The sequence below is a fragment of the Macaca nemestrina genome, chromosome 4 (genome assembly GCF_043159975.1).
Source record: "Macaca nemestrina isolate mMacNem1 chromosome 4, mMacNem.hap1, whole genome shotgun sequence".
Classification (NCBI taxonomy): domain Eukaryota; kingdom Metazoa; phylum Chordata; class Mammalia; order Primates; family Cercopithecidae; genus Macaca; species Macaca nemestrina.
In genome coordinates this window covers 147,703,906-147,725,518 of record NC_092128.1, presented here as the reverse complement: position 1 = coordinate 147,725,518, position 21,613 = coordinate 147,703,906, and the positions used below count along the sequence as shown (strand labels likewise).

Here is a 21,613-nt window from a genome sequence, read left to right as displayed (position 1 = left end):
CATAGGGAGCTGAAGATGTCCTCTCGTGCTGAGTCAGTTCCTGGGTGGCGGCCACAACACCAGGTGAACCAGCATATCGATCTGGGTGGTGCCAGCAGATCCACTGAGTGCAGGGTCTGCAAAATATCTCAAGCACTGATCTTACATTTTACAATAGTGATGTTATCTCCAGGAACAATTTGGGGTGGCTCAGACTCACAGCTGGAGGCTGCATGGACCCTAAACCATAATTTCTAATCTTTGTGTGTGTGTGTTTTTTTTTTCTTTGAGATGGAGTCTTGCTCTGTTGCCAAGGCTGGAGTACAATGGTATGATCTTGGCTTGCTGCAACCGCCACCTCCCAGGTTCAAGCAGTTCTCCTGCCTCAGCATCCCAAATAGCTGGGATTACAGTACACACCACCACACCCAGCTGATTTCGTATTTTTAGTAGAGACGGGGTTTCACCATGTTGGCTGGGCTGGTCTTGAACTCCTGACCTCAGGTGATCCACCCGCCTCGGCCTCCCAAAGTGCTGGGATTACAGCATTAGCCACCACTCCCGGCCTGTAATTTCTAATCTTGTAGCTAATTTGTAGATTGGTCCCTAGGCAAGAAGGGTTTTTTTTTCAGGAAAGGGCTATTACTAATTTTGTTTCAGAGTTAAACTATAACTAAATTCCTTCCCAAGGTTTGTTCAGTCGATGCCTAGGTGTGAAAAAGGACAAGGTAATGGTTAGAAGCAAGATGGAGTCGGTTAGGTCTGATCTCTTTCCCTGTCTTGATTTCCTCAGCTGTGATTTTTGCAAAGGTGGTTTCAGCCTAAGCAGAGGTGAATCTGACAGTGGATCCCAAATGTCAGCAAACATTGAACATAATAAGTGACACGCAACACCTCCACCTTGCCACCATTCTCCAAGAGTAGCCAATGAGTTTCGTTGTATCTTGGACACCTATGGTATAGCCAGCAATGTGGTATACCCCAACAAGCACACCCCAGGAACAAGGAGTCCACGGACCTGCTAGTATAGTTTGTATTCCAAACACCTAAAGAGTCAGATGCACAGGTGAATATGCAGGTGTTAGAGTTGAAGAGGCTGAGATATTAGCAGGTGCTCCCGACAGAGCAGCTCTAGGGGGGCCCTGAATCTCTGCCTTCACACATATCAGATGCAATTGCTGCTAATATGCCCTTTTAGTGGCATACAGGATAGCTGCAGGGTAACTGCTCTAACAATGCATGCATTTTCTGCTAATTAGAGCATCATCATTATTTTGAAATACTTGATATGAAAACATTCTGTTAGATTTGAAACCCATTTGCATTATCACAAGAAATTTCAACATTACATTTGTCAGTGCAAAAATAGAGGAGCTGTTAACTCCCTTAAATATGCTTCAACTATTGCAAATTTGTGAATAGCTGTGAAGACGGTTTTAAATTTTTTATCACCTACCAGTATGAATACATTTTCTTGCCAATGGTGAATATCAAAAATTTGAAAAGATCATCATTAAAAGGTCATGATCAGGAATTGAGTATAACCTTGACAAGCATAAAACCTGATACGAAAATTACTATGTTCATGGAGGATAATGGCTAAGATCCAACCAGACTAATCCACCTACAGATAATCACTGTAAACTATGGATATAATACAAAACAAATAGCTATCTTAAGGCAACGGAGAGTGCATAATGCCTAGAATATAATAACAAAGTGCCCTGATACATGAAATATCCAGAAAATGGAACATATTCTTAAAAAAAAAAAAAAAGACCTGTAATCAACTCTGATACAGTCCAGATGTTAGAGTGAGCAAAAATGAATTTAAAAACAGTTATTATGACTATTGGTTGGGTGTAGCAGCTCATGCCTATAATCCCAGCACTTTGGGAGGCCGAGGTAGGTGGATCACTTGAGGTCAGGAGTTTGAGACCAGGCTGCCCAATATAGTGAGACCCTGTCTCTACTAAAAGTACAAAAATTAGCCAGGTGTAGTGGTGCATGCCTGTAATTCCAGCTACATGGGAGGCCAAGGCAGGAGAATAGCTTCAACCTGGGACACAGAAATTGTAGTGAGCCAGGATCACACCACTGCACTCCAGCCTGGGCAACAGAGCAAGACTCTGTCTCAATAAATAAATAAATAAATAAATAAATAAACAAAAATAGTTATTATAACTATTAACTCTTCTCTGTGAAGTAAAAGAAAACATGCTGGTGGTGAAAAATTAGGGAGAAAGTGAAAGCAGAGAAATAAAAACAATACAGATAATGAAATGGAGTATATTATAATTAAAAATATACAACAATCAAAATTAAAAAGGCATTGGATGGGCTTAACATAATGCCAATGACATGGGAAAGAGTAAGTGAACTTGTTGATACAAATTAGCCAATGTGAAGAACAAAGAGAAAAAGACCAGAAAAAAAAAAAGAACCGAGCTTAAGGAACTCACTGAACAATAGAAACTACTCTAATACATGTGTAATTGGAGTCCCAAAAACAGAGCAGACAACAAATGGGGCAGAAAAGAAATTTTTGAAGAAACAAGGGTCAAATATTACAAATTTAATAAAAGAAGTAAATTTACAGATTCAAAACGCTTAACAAACACCAAGCAGAATAAAAATTGAAGCACATCATAGTCAAATAATTGAAAGTCAAATGATGAAAAGCAAATATTGAAAGCAGCAAGAAAAAAACCAACTCATTATTTGGTTAATAACAGACTTATTGCCAGAAACTACAGAGGCCAAAGGAGAGTAGAACAATACCTTTTTAATTGCTGAAAGAAAAAAGATGTCAACACAAAATTGTATGTCCAGTGCAAAATGTTTCTTAGTAAAGGATAAATTCATAATCAGATAAAAGGAGACTTTGTTGACAACAAACCTATCCAAACATGTACTGCTAAAGGAAGCTCTCAGACTAAAGAGATATTACACCAGATAGGGATTCAGATCCTCATAAAGAAATAAAGAGCATTATAAATGATTAGCATCTTGGTAAACATAAACGTATTTTTCTTTTTTTCTTATAATTTCACTATAATATACGTGAGTCTCTAAGGAAAATACAGCAACTTGGTTTTTACATTTGGAATATATGTGACTAGTATAAAGGTAGTGGCCAAGATGGATCTATACATTGGCGAAGTTGAATAATTTTCCTTAAAATGGTACAATATTAACTGTAAGCAAAGTGTTAAAAGTTAAAGGGTTTCATTGTAATTTTAAATCAATCACTAGAATAAAATTCAAGAAGTAAAGCTAAAAGACAATAGAAGAATTAGTATGAAATTCCCAAAAGAGCCAAATAGAATCTCCCCTTCCTCCCACCCCACCAAATTAAAAACAAACAAGAAAAGGGACAGAAAAGGAAGAACAGAGGAACAAGAATAAAAGAAACAAAACTTGAAAACAAATAATAAAATGGTAGCCTCATTCCAAATCATATAAATAATTAAGTCAGCATTATCAGCAATGTTGACTTAACCCATTTATGCCTGAAGTTGCAATTTTTGGAATTTTTGCAATCAGAACTTGGCAATGACCTTGAGCAACAGAATACAAATAACTTCCACATGCTTAGTGTTCCAATAGTGGAAGGCTAAGCACAGATGTGCTCTATAAATTGTGCTCTATAAATTAATATTTATAGAAGATATATATTAAGTATATATGTTTAATTTTATTCCAAAATGGAAGAAATTTTCAACAAAATATCCAGGAAAATTCCAAATATTCAAAACTAAACAACACACTTCTAAATAATCTGTGTCTCAAAAAATACAAAATAAATTAGAAAATGTTTTGAGCTGGCCGGGCGCGGTGGCTCACGCCTGTAATCCCAGCACTTTGGGAGGCCGAGGTGGGCAGATCACAAGGTCAGGAGATCGAGACCATCCTGGCAAACAGGGTGAAACCCCGTCTCTATTAAAAATACAAAAAATTAGCCGGGTGTGGTGGCGGGCACCTGTAGCCCCAGCTACTCAGGAGGCTGAGGCAGGAGAATGGCGTGAACCTGGGAGGCGGAGCTTGCGGTGAGCCGAGATCACGCCTCTGCACTCTAGCCTGGGCGACAGAGCTAGACTCCATCTCAAAAAAAAAAAAAAAAAAGAAAAAGAAAACGAAAATGTTTTGAGCTAAATAATAATCAAACTTCACTGTATACAGATTTTAGGGATGTAGCTACAGTAGGCTTTAGAGGAAGTTGCACAGCTTAAATGCTTACATTTGAAAAGAAAGATCTAAACTCAATTTTATACATTTCCACGTTAAAAAAAAATTTAAAAAATTATACCCAAGGTATTTTTTAAAAGGAAAAACAATAAAAAAAACAACAAAATCCACAGTTGATTATTTGAAAAGTGTAATCAAATTGATATACCTCTGCCTGATAGATGAGGGGAAAAGGGAGACAGAGAGAGAGAGAAACTGCAAATTATGAATAAATTTAACAATGTAGATTAAATTGCCAAATTCCTGATAGATACAAAATACCAAAAGTGACCCAGAAAGAAAAAAAAACCTTGAAAAGCTTTATATATATTAAATAGATACAATTTAAAATTAAAAATTTTCCACTAGGAAAACTCCAGGTCCAGATGTCTTCACTGGTAAATTATGTCATACATTTAAGAAAGAAATGACACTAATCCTATACAAACTCTGTCAGAAGATAGTGACATTATTTCCCAACTTATTTTATGAGGCAGGATTACACTGATAAAACCAGACTAATAAGTCACAATAAAACTACCTACATGCTATAATTTAAATGTGTGTGTCACTCCAAAATTTGTATATTGAAATCTTAGCTCTCAATGTGATACTATTTGGAGGCAAGGCCTTTGAGAGGCGATTAGGTTGTAAAGATGGAATCCTCATGAATGGAGATCAATGCCCCTATAAAAGAGGCCCTGGAGAGGTCCCTCACCCCTTCCACCATGTGAGGACACAGCAAGAAGATGCTGTCTATGAACCAGAAAAGGGACCCTCACGAGATACAGCATCTGTCAGTAGTCTGAACTTTGAACTTTCCGGTCTCCAGAACTGTGAGAAAAATATATATACATTTATGTATTTTAAATATATATATGCTAAAAACATATATATTATCAAAATATATGTGTTAAAACATATATATTATTAAAATATGTATTTTCATATATATTAAATATTAAATTAAATAGATAAAACATGTTTATTAAAACATATTTATTAAAATATATGTGTACAATAAATTAATATATCATATCTATTTAATGTATATAAAGCTTTTGAAGTTTTTTTTTTTAAATTTCTTCCTGGGTCACTTTTGGTATTTTGTATCTATCAAGACTTTGGCAATTTAATTTACATTGTTAAATTTATTGGCATAAGGTTGTCCATAACAATCCTTTATTTTCCTTTTTATGTTGTATGATCTATAGTGACAACAGAACACATATATTTTAATAAATATATATGTTTTAACATATATTTTTAACATATATATTTTTAGCATATGATTTTAACATATATATTTTTAGCATATGATTTTAACATATATTTTAATAAATATATGTTTTAACACTTTTTTCTTTTTCTTTTTTTTTTTTTTTGAGACGGAGTCTCGCTCTGTCACCCAGGCTGGAGTGCAGTGGCCGGATCTCAGCTCACTGCAAGCTCCGCCTCCCGGGTTTATGCCATTCTCCTGCCTCAGCCTCCGGAGTAGCTGGGACTACAGGCGCCCGCCACCTCGCCCGGCTATTTTTTTGTATTTTTTAGTAGAGACGGGGTTTCACCATGTTAGCCAGGATGGTTTCGATCTCCTGACCTCGTGATCCGCCCGTCTCGGCCTCCCAAAGTGCTGGGACTACAGGCTTGAGCCACCGCGCCCGGCCAACACATATGTTAATAAATATGTGTTTTAACACATATGTTAATAAATATATGTTTTAACACATATTTTAATAAATATGTTTTTAATAAATATATATTTAAAATAAATATATATTATATAAATATATTTTTTAAAATAAATATATTTTAATAAATATGTATATAGTTTTTACAAAATATATTTATACATATGTATTTTGTTTGTCAGCTACCCAGTTTAGGGTATTTTGTTGCAGCAGTCCAAAAGGATTAAGACAGTATATCTACATTCTTCCGTCATAATAGAGATACTAACCTTCTCCTCACCAAGTTTTAGCAAATGTAGTTCAGCAATACATAAAAGGATGATAAACGTTGACCAAGAAGTGTGTCTATCAGGAATGAAGGTTGGTATAATATATAAAAATGAATCAATGCAATCCACAGAATCAATAGAATAAAGAAAGAAGAGGACATTTTAATTGATGCACAGAAAGCATTTGAAAACATAAAAACTCCCAGAAAACTAGAAATAGCCTTTTGGCCAGAACCACTATCTTCCAGTAATTCACCAAAATGACGAAAGCAAAGGGAAAGTGGAGAAGCACCCGATATAAGTTCTCTAGGCTTTTTAGAAAACGTGGAGTCGCTCCTTTGGCCACGTATTTGCGAATCTGTAAGAAAGGTGATATTGTAGACATCGAGGGAACGGGTACTGTTCAAAAACGAAGCCCCACAAGTGTTATCATGGCGAAACTGGAAGAGTCTACAGTGTTCCCCAGCACGCTGCTGGCGTTCTTGTAAACAAACAAGTTAAGGGCAAGATTTTTGCCAAGAGAATTAATGTGTGTATTGAGCATCTTGAGCACTCTAAGAGCCAAGATAGCTTCCTGAAAGGCGTGAAGGAAAATGATCAGAAAAAAGAAAAAAGCCAGCCGAGCTCAGTTGCTCACACCTGTAATCCCAGCACTTTGGGAGGCCGAGGCGGGCGGATCACTTCAGGTTGGGAGTTCGAAATCAGCCTGACCAACATGGAGAAAGCCGGTTCCTACTAAAAATACAAAAAAATTAGCCATGCATGGTGGTGTGTGCCTGTAATCCCATTTACTCGGGAGGCTGAGGCAGGAGAATCACTTGAACCCGGTAGGCGGAGGTTGCCGTTGAACTGAGATGGTGCCATTGCACTCCAGCCTGGGCTACAGAGCGAGACTCCATCTCAAAAAGAAAAAAGAAAGAAGCCAAAGAGAAACGTACCTGGGTTCAACTGAAGCACCACCCTGCTTCACCCAGAGAAGCACACTTTGTGTGAACCATGGGAAGAAGCTTGAACTGCTGGAACCTATTGCCTATGAATTCATGGCATATTCAGTGGAAAAAAAAAAAAAAAAAGACTTACGGGCTGTAAAAATGTTTCTATTCATTGAGTAGAAGTGTGGTGTCCTCTGTCCTCCCCCCCAAAGAAAAATTTAAACCAAATTTTAATAGAGTCCTAATTCATTATGTAATGTCTTTACTATCCAGATGTAATGTATTTCTTATTGAAAGATGTGAGGGACCTTATTGTGCAACAAATTACTCAATTGCTTAGAAAACGGCCAGATGTTGTTTATGAAATAGTTGTACTGGTTTGAAGACAGTCCCTCTAAATCATCATGGAAGAAATGAAATAATTTACAAAAATAATTAAAAAAAAGAAAACCAGAAATAGAAGGAAATTTCCTCGACCTGATATAGAGCATTTATGATAAACTCCTAGCTTGTATCATAGTCAGTGATTAATTACTGGATATTTCTGGCCTAAAAGCAAGAGCAAGGTAAAAATGTATATTATTATCATCAATTCTTTTTTTTTTAAATTATTTTTAGTTTTTGTAGAGACAGGGTCTTGCTATATTGCCTAGGCTGGCCTTGAACTCTTGGCCTCAAACAATCTTCCTGCCTTGGTCGCCTAAAGTACTGGGCCTACAGGCATGAGCCACTGTACTTGGTCTCATCGTTTCCATTCAATATTGTACTAGAGGTGTTAATCAGTGTCACGGTTAAGAAAAAACTTTAATATTCAGTTTAGAAAGAAAAAATTATATTTGTATTCATAATTATATGACTTATAGAATCCTAAGCAATTTTTTAAAAGTCACTAAAACTAATAAGTGAATTTATAATGGTCCTAGGATAAAAGTTTAGTATAAAAAATTAGTTGTGTTTCTATAAACTATTAATGAACAATTAGAAAGTGAAATTGAAATCAATTTATAATTAGAACTAAAAAATAAGTAAATTAGCTACGAATAAATTTAATAGAAAGAGTAGAAGAGTTTTACACTGAAAACTTTAAAAAATATTACTGAGGAAAATTAAATACCTAAATCATCTAAAGAAATGGAGGTCATCCTGGCTAACAAGGTGAAACCCTGTCTCTACAAAAAATTGGCCAGGCGTGGTCCGTGGGCACCTGTAGTCCCAGTTACTCGGGAGGCTGATGCAGGAGAATGGCATGAACCTGGGAGGTGGAGCTTGCAGTGAGCCGAGATCGCGCCACTGCACTCCAGCCTGGGAGACACAGCGAGACTCCATCTCAAAAAAAAAAAAAGAATAAAGAATAAAGAAATGGAGGTAATTACCTAAATAAATGGAGAAATATACGGATGTTAATGTGTTAATTTAAATATCAGTATGGAAATTCTTCCCAAATTAGTCTGTAAATTCAAAATTCTCTGTAAAAATAACAGTGAAATCTTTTGAAGAAATTTACAAGCTGATTCTAAAATTTATATGGAAAGCCAAAGGGCTTAGAGTAACAAAAAGAATTTGACCTGCATTTTCTCATTTTAATACTTAAAAATTTACTGTAATCACGACACTAGAACTAGCAAAAGGTCGACATCAAGATTAATGGAACAAATTAGAGTTAAGAAATAAACTAGACATATATGGTCAATTGATTTTTGACAAAGATAATTTGTCAAAAAGATAATTCAATAGTGAATAGCCTTTTCAACAAATGTTGCTGAAAAAAATTGAGTATCAGTGTGGAAAAGATGAACATCAATAACTACCAAACATCACATAAATAAATGAATTAAATTTGGGTCATAGACCTCAACATTAAATGTAAAACTATATAATTTCTAGGAGACAAACATAGAAGAACATCTTTATGGCACAGGGTTAGCAAAGGTTGGTTAAAGAGGTACCATTAGAAATGAAAACTATTGCTCTTTAAAAGACACACGTAAAAACACAAAAAGGCAAGCCTCACCCTGGGAAAAAATATATATGTGTGTGTGTGTATAGATATATAAATAATATATATGTCTATTTTTACATATAAGAATATAAGTAGTAAATAATTATTTTATTTATATAAACACACACACACACACATCTGACAAAGACCTTGTATTCAAAATAGTAAAATAACTTTTACAAGATAATAAAACCCAAGAAAAAATATTCAAATGTATTCAAATGATTTGAGCAAACACTTCACAAAAGAGGACATATGAATGACTAATAAGCCCATGAGAAAATGTCAACTATCATCACTCATGAGGGAAATGTAAATTAAAACTAATATGATATTCTGCTACACACTTCTATTCCACACACATTTCCTGGAAGGGCTAAGACTGAAAATATTGACTACACTAAATGTTGGTGAGAATGTGGAGCAACTGGAATAATCAATCACACATTTCTATTGAGAATGTGAAGTGCTACAGCCACTTTGAAAAACAGTGAAGCAGTTTCTTGTAAAGTTAAACATAAAGTTGCCATGACCGGCCGGGCACGGTGTCGCACGCCTGTGATCCCAACACTTTGGGAGGCCGAGGCAGGCAGATCACTTGAGGTCAGGAGTTTGAGACCAGCCTGGCCAACAAAGTGAAACCCTGTCTCTAATAAAAACACAAAAATTAGCCGAGCGTGGTGGCAGTCGCCTGTAATCCCAGCTACTCGGGAGGCTGAGGCAGGAGAATTGCTTGAACCCAGAAGGCAGAGGTTGCAGTGAGCCGAGATTGCACCACTGCAATGGCACCACTGCAATGGCGACAATGCCTGGGCGACAGAGTGAGACTCCATCTCAAAAAAAAACAAAAATAAAAAAACAACTTGCCATGACCAAGTAATCCCACTGGGAAATTAAAGACCTAAATAAATAAAAATGCATGGTCACACAAAAACTTGTTACAAATGTTTGTAGCAGCTTTATTGATGATAGCCAGATATTTGAAACAATCTAAATGTCCATTGACATGTTAATAGATAAATTATTTTAATACAATGTAGCACTACTGAGCAATAAAAAAGAAAAAAATTGATCCACACAATAATAGAAATTTATGTCATAAACATGCTAAATGAGACAAAGTCAAAATGGAAATTATCATATACTGTATGATTCAATTTCTATAAAAGGCTAGAAAAGGCAAAACTATAATGACAAATATCAGACCAGGGCCAGGCATGGTGGCTTATACCTGTAATCCCAGCACTTTGGGAGGCTGAGCAGGTGGATCGCCTGAGGTCAGGAGTTCGAGAACAGGCTGGCCAACATGGTGAAACCCCATCTCTACTAAAAATACAAAAATCAGCTGGGTGTGGTGGCATGAGCCTGCAATCCCAGCTACTCAGGAGGCTGAGGCAGGAGAATCACGTGAACCCAGGAAGTGGAGGTTGCAGTGAGCCAAGATCATACCACTGCACTCCAGCCTGGACAACAGAGTGAAACTCTGTCTCAAAAAACAAAAACCAAAAATGTCCCTTGAGTCCCTAGCAGGGACACACACAAGCAGCTGGACATGGAGAGGAACACAACAGTAGAAGAACACACAGATGCCAACAGGCCATCGACAGTGGAACCACGTGGATGCTGAGGGAAATTCAGCCAAGGGCAGTCAGAAGAGAGTCCAGCTGCTGGGAAACCCGACTCCAGGGAAAGACCACTTTCCCACTCCATCCCCCTTCTAGCTCCCCATCCATATGCTAAGAGCTACTTCCACCATTCAATAAAACCTTGCATTCATCCTTCAAAGCCCATCTGTGATCCGATTTTTCTGGTACACTAGGGCAAGAACCCCGGGACACAGAAACCCACTGTTGTTGTAATAAGGCAGAGGGTCTAACTGAGCTGATAAGCCAAGCCACCTGTGGATGGCTAAGCTAAAAGAACACACTGTAACACGTACCCACTGGGGCTTCAGGAGCTGTAAACACTCAACCCTAGACACTGCCATGGGGTTGAAGCCCATGCTCCCCACGACCTGTCCATCTGCATGCTCCCCTAGGGGTTTGAGCTGCAGAGCTCCAAAGAAGCAAGCCATTCCCCCGTCACACATCCTGTGAGGCTAGAAGGGAACTTTTCCCATTTCACTGTCAGAGTTCATTCTCAGCAGGACCCTGAACAGTGTGTCCCAGATGCCACTGAAGACCCAAGGAGCTCCTTGGAGATGGAACTGCCAGCCACAGCTCTGAACACTACTGTCCCAGCTAAGTGTACGAGGATTTAAGGGTAGGGGGGCTCTAGGCCCTTCAACAACCATAATAAAAGTTACAGAAACTGGGGCTAGGCACGGTGTCTCACGTCTGTAATTCCAACACTTTAGGAGGCTGAGGCGGGAGGATCACTTGAGGCCAGGAGTTCAAGACAAGCCTGGCCAACATGATGAGACCCCATCTCTACCAATAATATGAAAATTACCTGGGCATGGTGGCAGGTTCCTGTAATCTCAGCTAGTCAGGAGGCTAAGGCAGGAGAGTCACTTGAACCTGGAAGGTGGAGGTTGCAGTGAGCCAAGATCGCACCACCACATTCCAGCCTGGGCAACAGAGCGAGGCTTTGTCTCAAAAACAACAATAAAAAAAATAGAGTATAATAAAAGAATATGGACTTTGAAATTAGGCAGATCTTTGCTGGACTTTCAGTTCTTCCTTTTCTTAACCATGTGAACTTAACCATGTGAATTATTTCATCCCTCTATCGCTACATACATCTATCGCTAGTATTACTATCAATCATAAGAATTACATGGTGATGAAAGCCATACAAAAAGGCACTAGAGACTAGAACTCGTCTCAGGATCATAAGTAATCTTAATTCTAGGCCCCACCATGCACTGTTCTCCACACCTTGGTCATAAATAACTCAGAGACAAATGAGAGAGCAGTGAGGCTGCTTATACAAATTTTTGTCTCTGCTTGACAGAGGCTAGTTAAATCAATGACCAAACAGAAGCATTTTCTGGAAACGATTTGTTTCTTCTTCTTAGTGGACAAACACTATCTAAGGGAAACAAAGCAATTCCAGCCTCATTTTTATTCAGAAGGCCTCATGGCTTTGCAAAGCTTCATTTGAAGAGCTGCAGGTTAAATTGCAACTTGTGTTGATGGAAGATCTGTCTTCCAACATAAAGATGTATGTAAAAGGAGACATACTGCTCTTCTCCAGATCTATACACTCTATTCTTCTTCTCAGAGGCACAACGTAACATCGCCGTTTCAACGACAATGTCAATAATTGTTTAATTCATGTAGAACACGCCATCTTCATTGAGAAACCAGCAGCAAGCCGTCCCCGGCCAATGCAAACCGCACAAGCCTCCTGGGTGCAGGAATAAAGCTGACTGAAGACACGGTAGACGCAGAAGACAACCAGTGGCAGACAAGTAGGGTAGAGCAGAGTTGAATGTCTTATCACTTGCACAGTATATTTGTAACTAACGCCTTGATGGAATCAATTAGTAAGAGACAAGCTCAAAAAGAAGAGAGAGAGAGTAGGTGCTGTAGGAAGGAAGAAAAGAACGGAAGCATTTTCAGAGAAAGTCATTTACTTTTTATCTTATGAAGACCAGAAGGTCTCCTTGGCAGCTGGATATGCCTAAGATGAATAAAAATGAGAAAAATAAATTACTTAAGACATTACTTTAATGTACTGTATTTAGGAGATAATTTTTTTAAAGGTATGACTTCCGCAGAAGAAAATAGCAGAACATCAGTCTGATGGCAGAGGGGATGGGGCAGTACCGGTGCAGATCTCTGCTCATTTTTAGTTCTGGGACAATCAGAAAACTCAGTTTTTCCATAAAAAAAGGAAATAGGCCAGGCACGGTGGCTCACGCCTGCAATCCCAGCACTTTGGGAGGCCGAGGCGGGTGGATCACGAAGTCAGGAGATAGAGACCATCCTGGCTAATATGGTGAAACCCTGTCTCTACTAAAAATACAAAAAAAAAAAAATTAGCCAGGTGTGGTGGTGGGCACCTGCAATCCCAGCTACTCGGGAGGCTGAGGCAGGAGAATGGCGTGAACCTGGGAGGCGGAGCTTGCAGTGAGCCGAGATCACGCCACTGCTCTCGAGCCTGGGTGACTGAGCAAGACTCCGTTTCAAAAAAAAAAAAAAAAAAAAAAAAGAAAGGAAATAAGTCTCTGTAGCTTTGTCTTGCTTCCTTAGGGTCCCATTATTTTCCTGTTCACCCCTAACTTACTTCCAAGTGCCCAATATGTCCAGGCCATCTCCAATGATCAAGGGACTCCCTTGCAGATGGGGCCCCATTTGACTCTTCATTCTACCTACTTTTCCCTCTTCCATAGTTACCATTCCAGGATACCACCTCCTTAGAGCCCTGTGCTCTGCCGCTTCATCTGGTAAACACAGTGCAGATGTCAGAAAAGTGCCATCAGGTTCAAACCATCTTGCAGATTCGAAGGTTTGTTATTTGTTTGTTTTGAGACAGTTTCACTCTTGTTGCCCAGGCTGGAGTGCAAAGGCACGATCTTGGCTCACTGCAGCCTCCACCTCCTGGGTTCAAGCGATTCTCCTGCCTCAGCCTCCCAAGTAGCTGGGATTACAGATGCTCACCACCATGACTGGCTAATCTCTGTGTGTGTGTGTGTATATGTGTGTGTGTGTGTGTGTGTGTGTGTGTGTGTGTGTGTGTGTGTGTGTGTGTTTTAGTAGAGACGGGGTTTTGCCATATTGGCCAGGCTGGTCTCAAACTCCTGACCTCAGGTGATCCACCCACCTCTGCCTCCCAAAGTGCTGGGATTATAGGTGTGAGCCACCGTGTCCGGCCTGGATGTTTTTACTAAACACTTCTTATTTACAAAATGCCAGAAACCATGGAGAACCTGAAAATGAAATGAAGGCATCATCTCATGAGGAAGGGCTACAGGAAGGACCATGGTTAGTGCTCAAAAGGAGAGCTGTGACTAACACTAAGCAGGGACTGTGTTTCAGGACCATGCTAAGCACTTGCTCACTTAACCCCTCCCATGACACCATGAAAGAAGATGCCCATTTAGCTGAAGGTGATACTAAGATGCTCAGAGATGAAGCAAATACCTAGTAGGATAAGGATCTGGTCTCAAATTACTAACTTTAAGACATATGTTTTTTCCACCTCCTCTTACACAAGATAAATTTCAGCTGCAGGAAACTCTACTACCTGGATGAACAGCTTGTTGTGGCCTGAATAGGCATGGGCATGGGTTCAAAATGTGGATGGAAGTCGTGATCTTCCCTGAAAGAGATTTTCTCCAAAATCTGTTGCTTTACATTTATACCCAAAAGCAATCCTTCCTAATTGTATTAGAGTTTGTTTTCATATTGCTATGAAGAAATACCCAAGACTAGGTAATTTATAAAGAAAAAGAGATTTAATGAACTCACAGTTCTACACGGCTGGGGAGGCCTCACAATCATGGCAGAAGGTGAAGAAGGAGCAAAGGCAAGTCTTACATGGCAGCATGTAAGAGAGGTTGTACAGGGGCATGGCCCTTTATAAAACCATCAGATCTCGTGAGACTGCTTCACTATCATGAGAACACCACAGGAAAATCCACCCCCATGATAATTACCTCCCGCTGGGTCCCTCCCACACAACAGATAGGGTTTTATGGGAGCTACAATTCAAGACGAGATTTAGGCGGGGACACAGCCAAACCATATCACTAATTAATAATAGCAACAATAATACCTTGCATGATCTTTTAAAATATTTTAAAAGTATATTTATGATCTCACTTTAAGCACTTAAAATCCTTTTAGGGCAGGAAGGGGGAAATATTATGCCCACGTCACTGAGAAAGCAACTAGTGCCCAGACATACAATAAATTAGAGGAAAAGACAAAATTCAAAGAAGGTTTTTCCATTTGGTGGAACAGTGCTTTCAAAGCTAACCCAAATGCATCTTGGGTAAAAGAAATGTTTAATTAAAATACAATATTCGGACCAGGTACAGTGATGCATGGCTGTAATCCCAGGGCTTTGGGAGGCCGAGGCAAGAGGATGGTTTGAGCCCAGGAGTGGGAGGCTGCAGTAAGTTATGATCATGTCACTCCACTCCAACTTGGATTTTATTTCTCCTTCGCTTATGAAGCTTAGTTTGGTCAGATGAGAGCAAAGCAATATTCAAGTAAGAAAATAACACTAGATGGTAACTCAAATCTACAGGAGCAAAGGAAGTGAACCAAAAATATAAATATGTAGGTTAAAGTAACCAACTATACAAAAATATATAGTCATGCAGCACTAAACAATGGGGATGTGTTCTGAGAAATGCCTTATTAGATGGTTCCATCATTGTGTGAACATGATGGGAGGCACTTACACAAACCTAGATTGTACAGCCTACTACATACTTAGACTAGATAGTATAGTTTATTGCTCCTAGACTACAAACCTGTACAGCATATTCCTGTACTGAATAGTGTAGACAATTGTAACACAATGATATGCATTTGTGTATCTAAACATAGCCATGCCTGGAAAAGATACAGTAAAAATATAGTATAAAAGATAAAATGTTGTACAGCCATATAGAGAACTCATCATAAGTGGAGCTTGTAGGACTAGAAGTTGCTCTGGCTGAGTGAGTGAATGAACGATACTCAAATGTGAAGGCCTAGGACATTACTGCCCACTATTTTAGACTTTACTATCACTGTACACATCGTAGGCTACCCAAAATTTGTAAAAACTGTTTTCTTCAACTATAAATTAACCTTAGCTTCCTGTGACTTTTTTAGTTTATAAATTTTATAGATTTCTTCTAACTTTTTGACTCTTGTAATACCACTTGTCTTAAAACACAAACATGTTTGTATAGCTGTACAAAAATATTTTCTTTCCCTACCATCTTATTCTGTAATCTTTTTTCTATTTTTATTTTTAAAATTATTTTTAAATTTTTAAATATTTTTCTTTAAAATGACACAAACACACATACTAACCTAGGACTACAAAGCATAAAATCATCAGTATCACTGTCTTACATCTTGAAATCTTGTCCCACTGGAATGATTTTGGGGCAATAACAGACATGGAACTGTCATCTCCTAGGATAACAGTGCCTTCGTCTGGAATCCCTCCTGAAGGACCTGCCTGAGGCTCTTCTTGAGAAGGTGTCACTCTTTCCAGAAATACAGAAATATGTACAATGTGGTTGGCTTGGTTTCTGTTTTTTCATTATCGATTTACTTGTTGGCAGATAATGCACCGTGAACATTCCTCTGTATTAATGGAAACCTTTCAATGTTGGCGTCCATGTTCTCAAACTTTTTAAGGAGCTTGTTAAGGTCTTCAAAACCTTCTGCTAAATCCTTCATTGTGAATTTTCTTGTTTTCTTCTTCTTTTTTTCTCTCTGTTTCCTTTTCTCTTGCCTCTTCTTTGTCTACATGTTTCTATTCCAGTTCCAACAACTCCTTCTTAGTCAATTCCTCAGGAACCAGCCCTAGGAGCTCCTCAATGCCATCCTCATCCACAGAGTTGTTTGCCAACTGAAGGCAACCACAGCCTTGTATTATTGCAACCTCCTCATCCTTGGCAAATCCTTTGAAGTCATGGACAAAGCTCTTGAGTGCCTTCTTCTAGGTGACATTAAAACACTCCTTGGTGACATCACCCCAAGAGCAGGTTCTTGATGCAGTCATAAATGTTGTAAGCTTTCCAGAAATGCGTCGGTATCTCCTCAGTGTCTTTATCATTTGCAATGATAGCCTCAGCAAAAGTCCTCCTCAGGTAATAGGTCTTAAATGTTGGTATAATTGTGTGATCCATTGGTTGGGTCAAATAGATGGTATTTGGAAGGGGAAATACTACTTTGATATTGGGATGAAGATCACCAATAAAAGGAGAATGTGCAAGAACATTATCAACAACAAGCAAAATCTTGAAAAGTATATTATCCTCCAAACCACCCATTTCACTGGGTCATCCATAACTCCTTATTGCTCCTGTAGTAGACAGGCAGTGTGTGCTTACTGAAATGCTTGAATGTCAGTATGCTTGGGGGGGTCTTACTGTACCAGATTACAAAATGTTTCCATTTGTAGCCTGCAACATTGCCCCCAACAAGACTGTTATCTTGTCCTAAAAAGCCTGGAAACCTCACATTGACTTGGCCTCCTTATGGATGAAAGTCCTTTCAGGCATCTATTTCCAGAACAGAAAGGTTTTATCCATATTGAAGATTCGCTTTGCAAGTAATTTTCCTCCACAATCAGCTTATCTACAGTTTCTAAAAATTCTTCAGCTGCCTTCACATCAGCACTCTCAGACTCGCCACTCATTTTCATATTATGTAATGGATAATGATTCTTTTAAAATGAACCATTTAAACCACTCAGAGTGAGCAGTAAATTCACCATGATAGTCAAGTCCAGCCTTTTCTTCCAACATCACAAATTTTTGCTTCGGCTGTGATTGTCATAATGCTGAGAGGAATACACTTGTGTCTGGTCTTCAATTTAAGTTGTTAGAAGTTGCTCCATGTCTTATAGAGATCCTTATTAAGAGTCATATTGCCTTTAATGAAGCAAATCCTTTAACAGCTTCCATCATTTTGTTCTTGTTCTTCAAGACGGTAGCTATGGTGGAATGGGACGTGGCTGACTGGCAAGCAATCATCATTACTGATTTTCCACCTTCGTAGTCCTTAATCACTTTTAATTTCCAGGTCAATCACTTGATGTGGCTTCTTACTGGCAACATTAGCAGTGGATTTTGTATACTTGGGGCCATTATGAACAAAACAGCATAAGATTAAATTATGCACAAGAGAAAACGATGCAATCAAGAGACGTGATAAACAGGAGATGTATGAGGCTGGGGCTACTGCAACTTGGCATATTATATAACAGTAAATACTTTTCAATGAGTAGAAATATTAAATAAATACTCTAAAATAATCATTAGAAGTATAGAATAGTAAATACCTAAACCAGGAATATAGATGTTTATTATCAATATCAAGTATCATGTATTGTAGAAAAGGGGATATCCTAGATTTTTATATGACTAGCAGTGCAGTAGGTTTGTTTATATCAGCACCGCCAACAAATACATGAGTAATGTACTGTCCTATGATATTCCAATGGCTACCATGTCCCAGGTGATAAGAATTTTTCTGATAACCTTATTAATCCACCTTCGTATATGTAGTCCATCATTGAAATGTTATGCTGCACATGGTTGTACATGGTTTTGCTCCTTGTCTCCACATCATTAGAAGAAATAACACTATATAAAGCAATAACGATAGCAATGCATCATGTACATAAAACAACAATAATAAAAAGAGAAGAGAGAATAGAGTTACAGAGGAGTAACATTTCTGTATATCAATAACATTGTTAGTATAAATCTGAATTTGATTCTGATAATTTAACATGTATACTATTAGACCTAGAGCAACCACTAAGAAAATAATTCAAAAAATAATTAAAAAAATTACTGAGGGAATTAAATGTTATACTGAAAATATTCACGTAATGCAAATAAAAGGAGTAAAGAAGGAACAGAAGAACAAAAAAGAAATCTGAGACATATAGCAAGCAAAAACTATAGTGGCAGACATAAGTCCAACTATGCCAATAATAACATTAGGCTGGGTGTGGTGGCCCATGCCTATAATCTCAGCACTTTTGGAGGCTGAGATGGGAGGATCACTTGAGTCCAGGAGTTTGACACCAGCCTGGGCAACATGGCAAAACCCTGTCTTGACAAAAATAAAATTAAAAATTAGCCAGACATGATGGCACATACCCTGTAGTCCTAGACACTTGGGAGGCTGACATGGGAGAATTGCTTGAGCCTGGGAAGACGAGGCAGCAGTGAGCCATGATTGCACCACTGAATTCCATCCTGGGTGACAGAATGAGACCCTGTCTCCAAAAAAACAGTAACATTAAACATGACTTAATTAACCAATCCAAACTAAAGTCAGCTATTGTCAGACTGGGTAAACAAACAACATTTCAACTATATGTTCCTTATAGATGAAATAATTTAAATCCAAAGATACACATAGTTTGAAAGTAAAAGAATGGGAAAATGTATATCACGCAAACAGCAACCACAAAAAAGCTGGAGTAGATTTCTAATATTAGACAACAGAGACTTTTTACAAATGTTACTAGAGATAAAAAGGGACATTTTGTAATTAAAAAATGATCAATCCATTAGGAAGATATAAATATTATAAACACATATGCATTTAACAACAAAGCCCCAAAATATATCAAGCAAAAAAAAAAAAAAAAAAAAAAAAATGACAGAATTGAAGAGAAAGACAGAGAATGCAACAATGATATTTAAAGACATCAATATTTTCATTTTCAGTAATGGAGAGAACAACTAAGCAGAAGATCAACAAGGAAATAGAAGATTTGAACGACACTGTAAATAAACCAGATCTGGCAGACAGATAAACAATACTCAGCCAACAACAGCAGATTACACATTTTTCTCAAGTGCACATGGAACGTTCTTGAGGATAAACCTTATGCTACACCATAAATCAAGCTTCAATAAATTTAAGAGGATTGAAATTGTACAAGGTGTCTTCTCTAATTACAATTGAATTAGAAATTAATAACAGAAATAAATTTGGGAAATTAACAAATAACATGGAAATTAAGCAGCACTCTCCTAAATAATCAATGGGTCGAAGAAGAAATCACAAGGGAAATTAGAGAATACTTTAAGATGAATGAAAATGAAAACACAAGTATCAACATTTATTGGATGAAGCCAAAGCACTGCTTAATTAGAGGAAAATTTATAGCTATAAATGACTACATTAAAATAGAAGAGAGATCTCAAGTCAATAATTTAAATTTTCAACTTAAGGCACTGGACAGGAAAAGAATACACTATGTACACTTGCTTTGGGTTCATAGCAAGCAGAAAGAAGAAAATAATAAGAATTAGAATAAAATTTTTAAAAATGAAGAATAGAAAATAGAGAAAAAAAAAACCCAGAAGTTCTTTCTTTCTTTCTTTTTTTTTTTTCATTTTGAGAGCAGGTACTGTTTATTAAGCTGATGAGACTCGAAAAATAATCATGGTAGACACCTTAGTTCATTCTTCTAACAAGCCTGTAGATCTGGTCCTCCCTGTTGCCAGCATCTCCACCTTCTACAAAATAGGTGGTCTTTTTCTTCATTCCACCTCGTGGAGAAGGTAATTTGAAGGGCCACAGGAAGTTATTTGCCTCTTTGAAGCGTTTTCCAACAGTATAGATCTCATGAATCAGATCCTCCATGCAGATGATGCCATATTTACCAAGAGATCGAGCAATCAAAACCTTATCTGTCAAAGCCATTCACTTCTTATTGATTTTGCCATAAGCACGCTTGTAGATTAGCTCATTTACTAACTTCAGATTGGGGTACCCCCATGCAATATGTGGCTCTACAATCCTCAGCATGTTAATCGAAGCCTTGTTGAGCTTCACAAAGGTTCCATTGAAGATTTGACGAAGGCGAAGAAGCTGCAATACCTTTCGGAACTTTGGGCTCATGCCATTGATACCTCTGATCCTGATGACAAACGCCAATTTGGGTTCAGCAGGTACATAGAAGTTGCCAGCTTTTCTTGCCATCCTCGCCATTCGAATTTCAGTTCTGTACATCTGCCTATATTCCTTGTGATAGTGCTTCGCTTTTTCATAGATAAGCTTCCTCCTTGCCTTTCGAAGCATCTTTTGGGCAAACTTCTTTCTCAGGCACTTGATCTTCAGCTCTGCGAAATTCCTTCACTTTTTCTTAAGGGTTTCTGGCACAGAAGGAACCTTCTTCTTCTTCTCTTCTGCACCCTCCATGGTTCCAGCGGGAAAAAGAGCCCCAGAAGTTATTTCTTTAAAAGATCAACAAAATTGAAAGACCTTCAGATAGACTGACCAAGAAAAATGAGAGAAGACGCAAACTACTAAAATCAGGAATGAAAGAGGGGACATTATTACTGACCTTACAGAAATAAAAATGATTATAAGGAAATACCATAAACAAGTGTATGCCAACAAATTAGATAACCAAGGTGAGATAGAAAAAGTTATAAAAAGCTGACTCAAGAGGAAATTAAAAATCTGAGTAGTCTTATAACAGAGGAAGAGAACTTAGTTATCAAACAACTTCCTACAGAGAAGTCCAGAACTATATGGCTTCACATGGAATTCTACCAAATGTTTAGAGAAAAATTAATACCAAGTCTTCACAAACTTTTTCAAAAAATGGGAGAGGAGGGAATCCCTCCTAATTCATTCTAGGAGACCACTGTTACCCTGACCAAAGCCAGACAAAGAAAGTACAAAAAAGGAAAAGTGCAGATCAATGTCTCTCAGGACCTTAGACTAAAAAAAAAAAAATCCTCTTCCTCAACAAAATTATTATACAAAATGAATTTACTAATGTAGAAAAATAATTATACAACGTGCAACATAACCAAGTAGATGATTTTTTATTTTTATTTTTATATTTTTTGAGATG

The 21,613-nt window shown here is 37.9% G+C and overlaps 2 pseudogenes; one reads left to right on the top strand and one right to left on the bottom strand.

The window, feature by feature from the left end:
- The first annotated feature begins 6,426 nt into the window (after nucleotides 1-6,426).
- Nucleotides 6,427-11,357, top strand: LOC105466397 (large ribosomal subunit protein eL21-like; annotated as a pseudogene).
- Nucleotides 11,358-20,187: 8,830 nt separating this feature from the next.
- On the bottom strand, nucleotides 20,188-20,949 carry LOC105466346 (large ribosomal subunit protein uL30 pseudogene; annotated as a pseudogene).
- Between the last annotated feature and the right edge of the window lie 664 nt (nucleotides 20,950-21,613).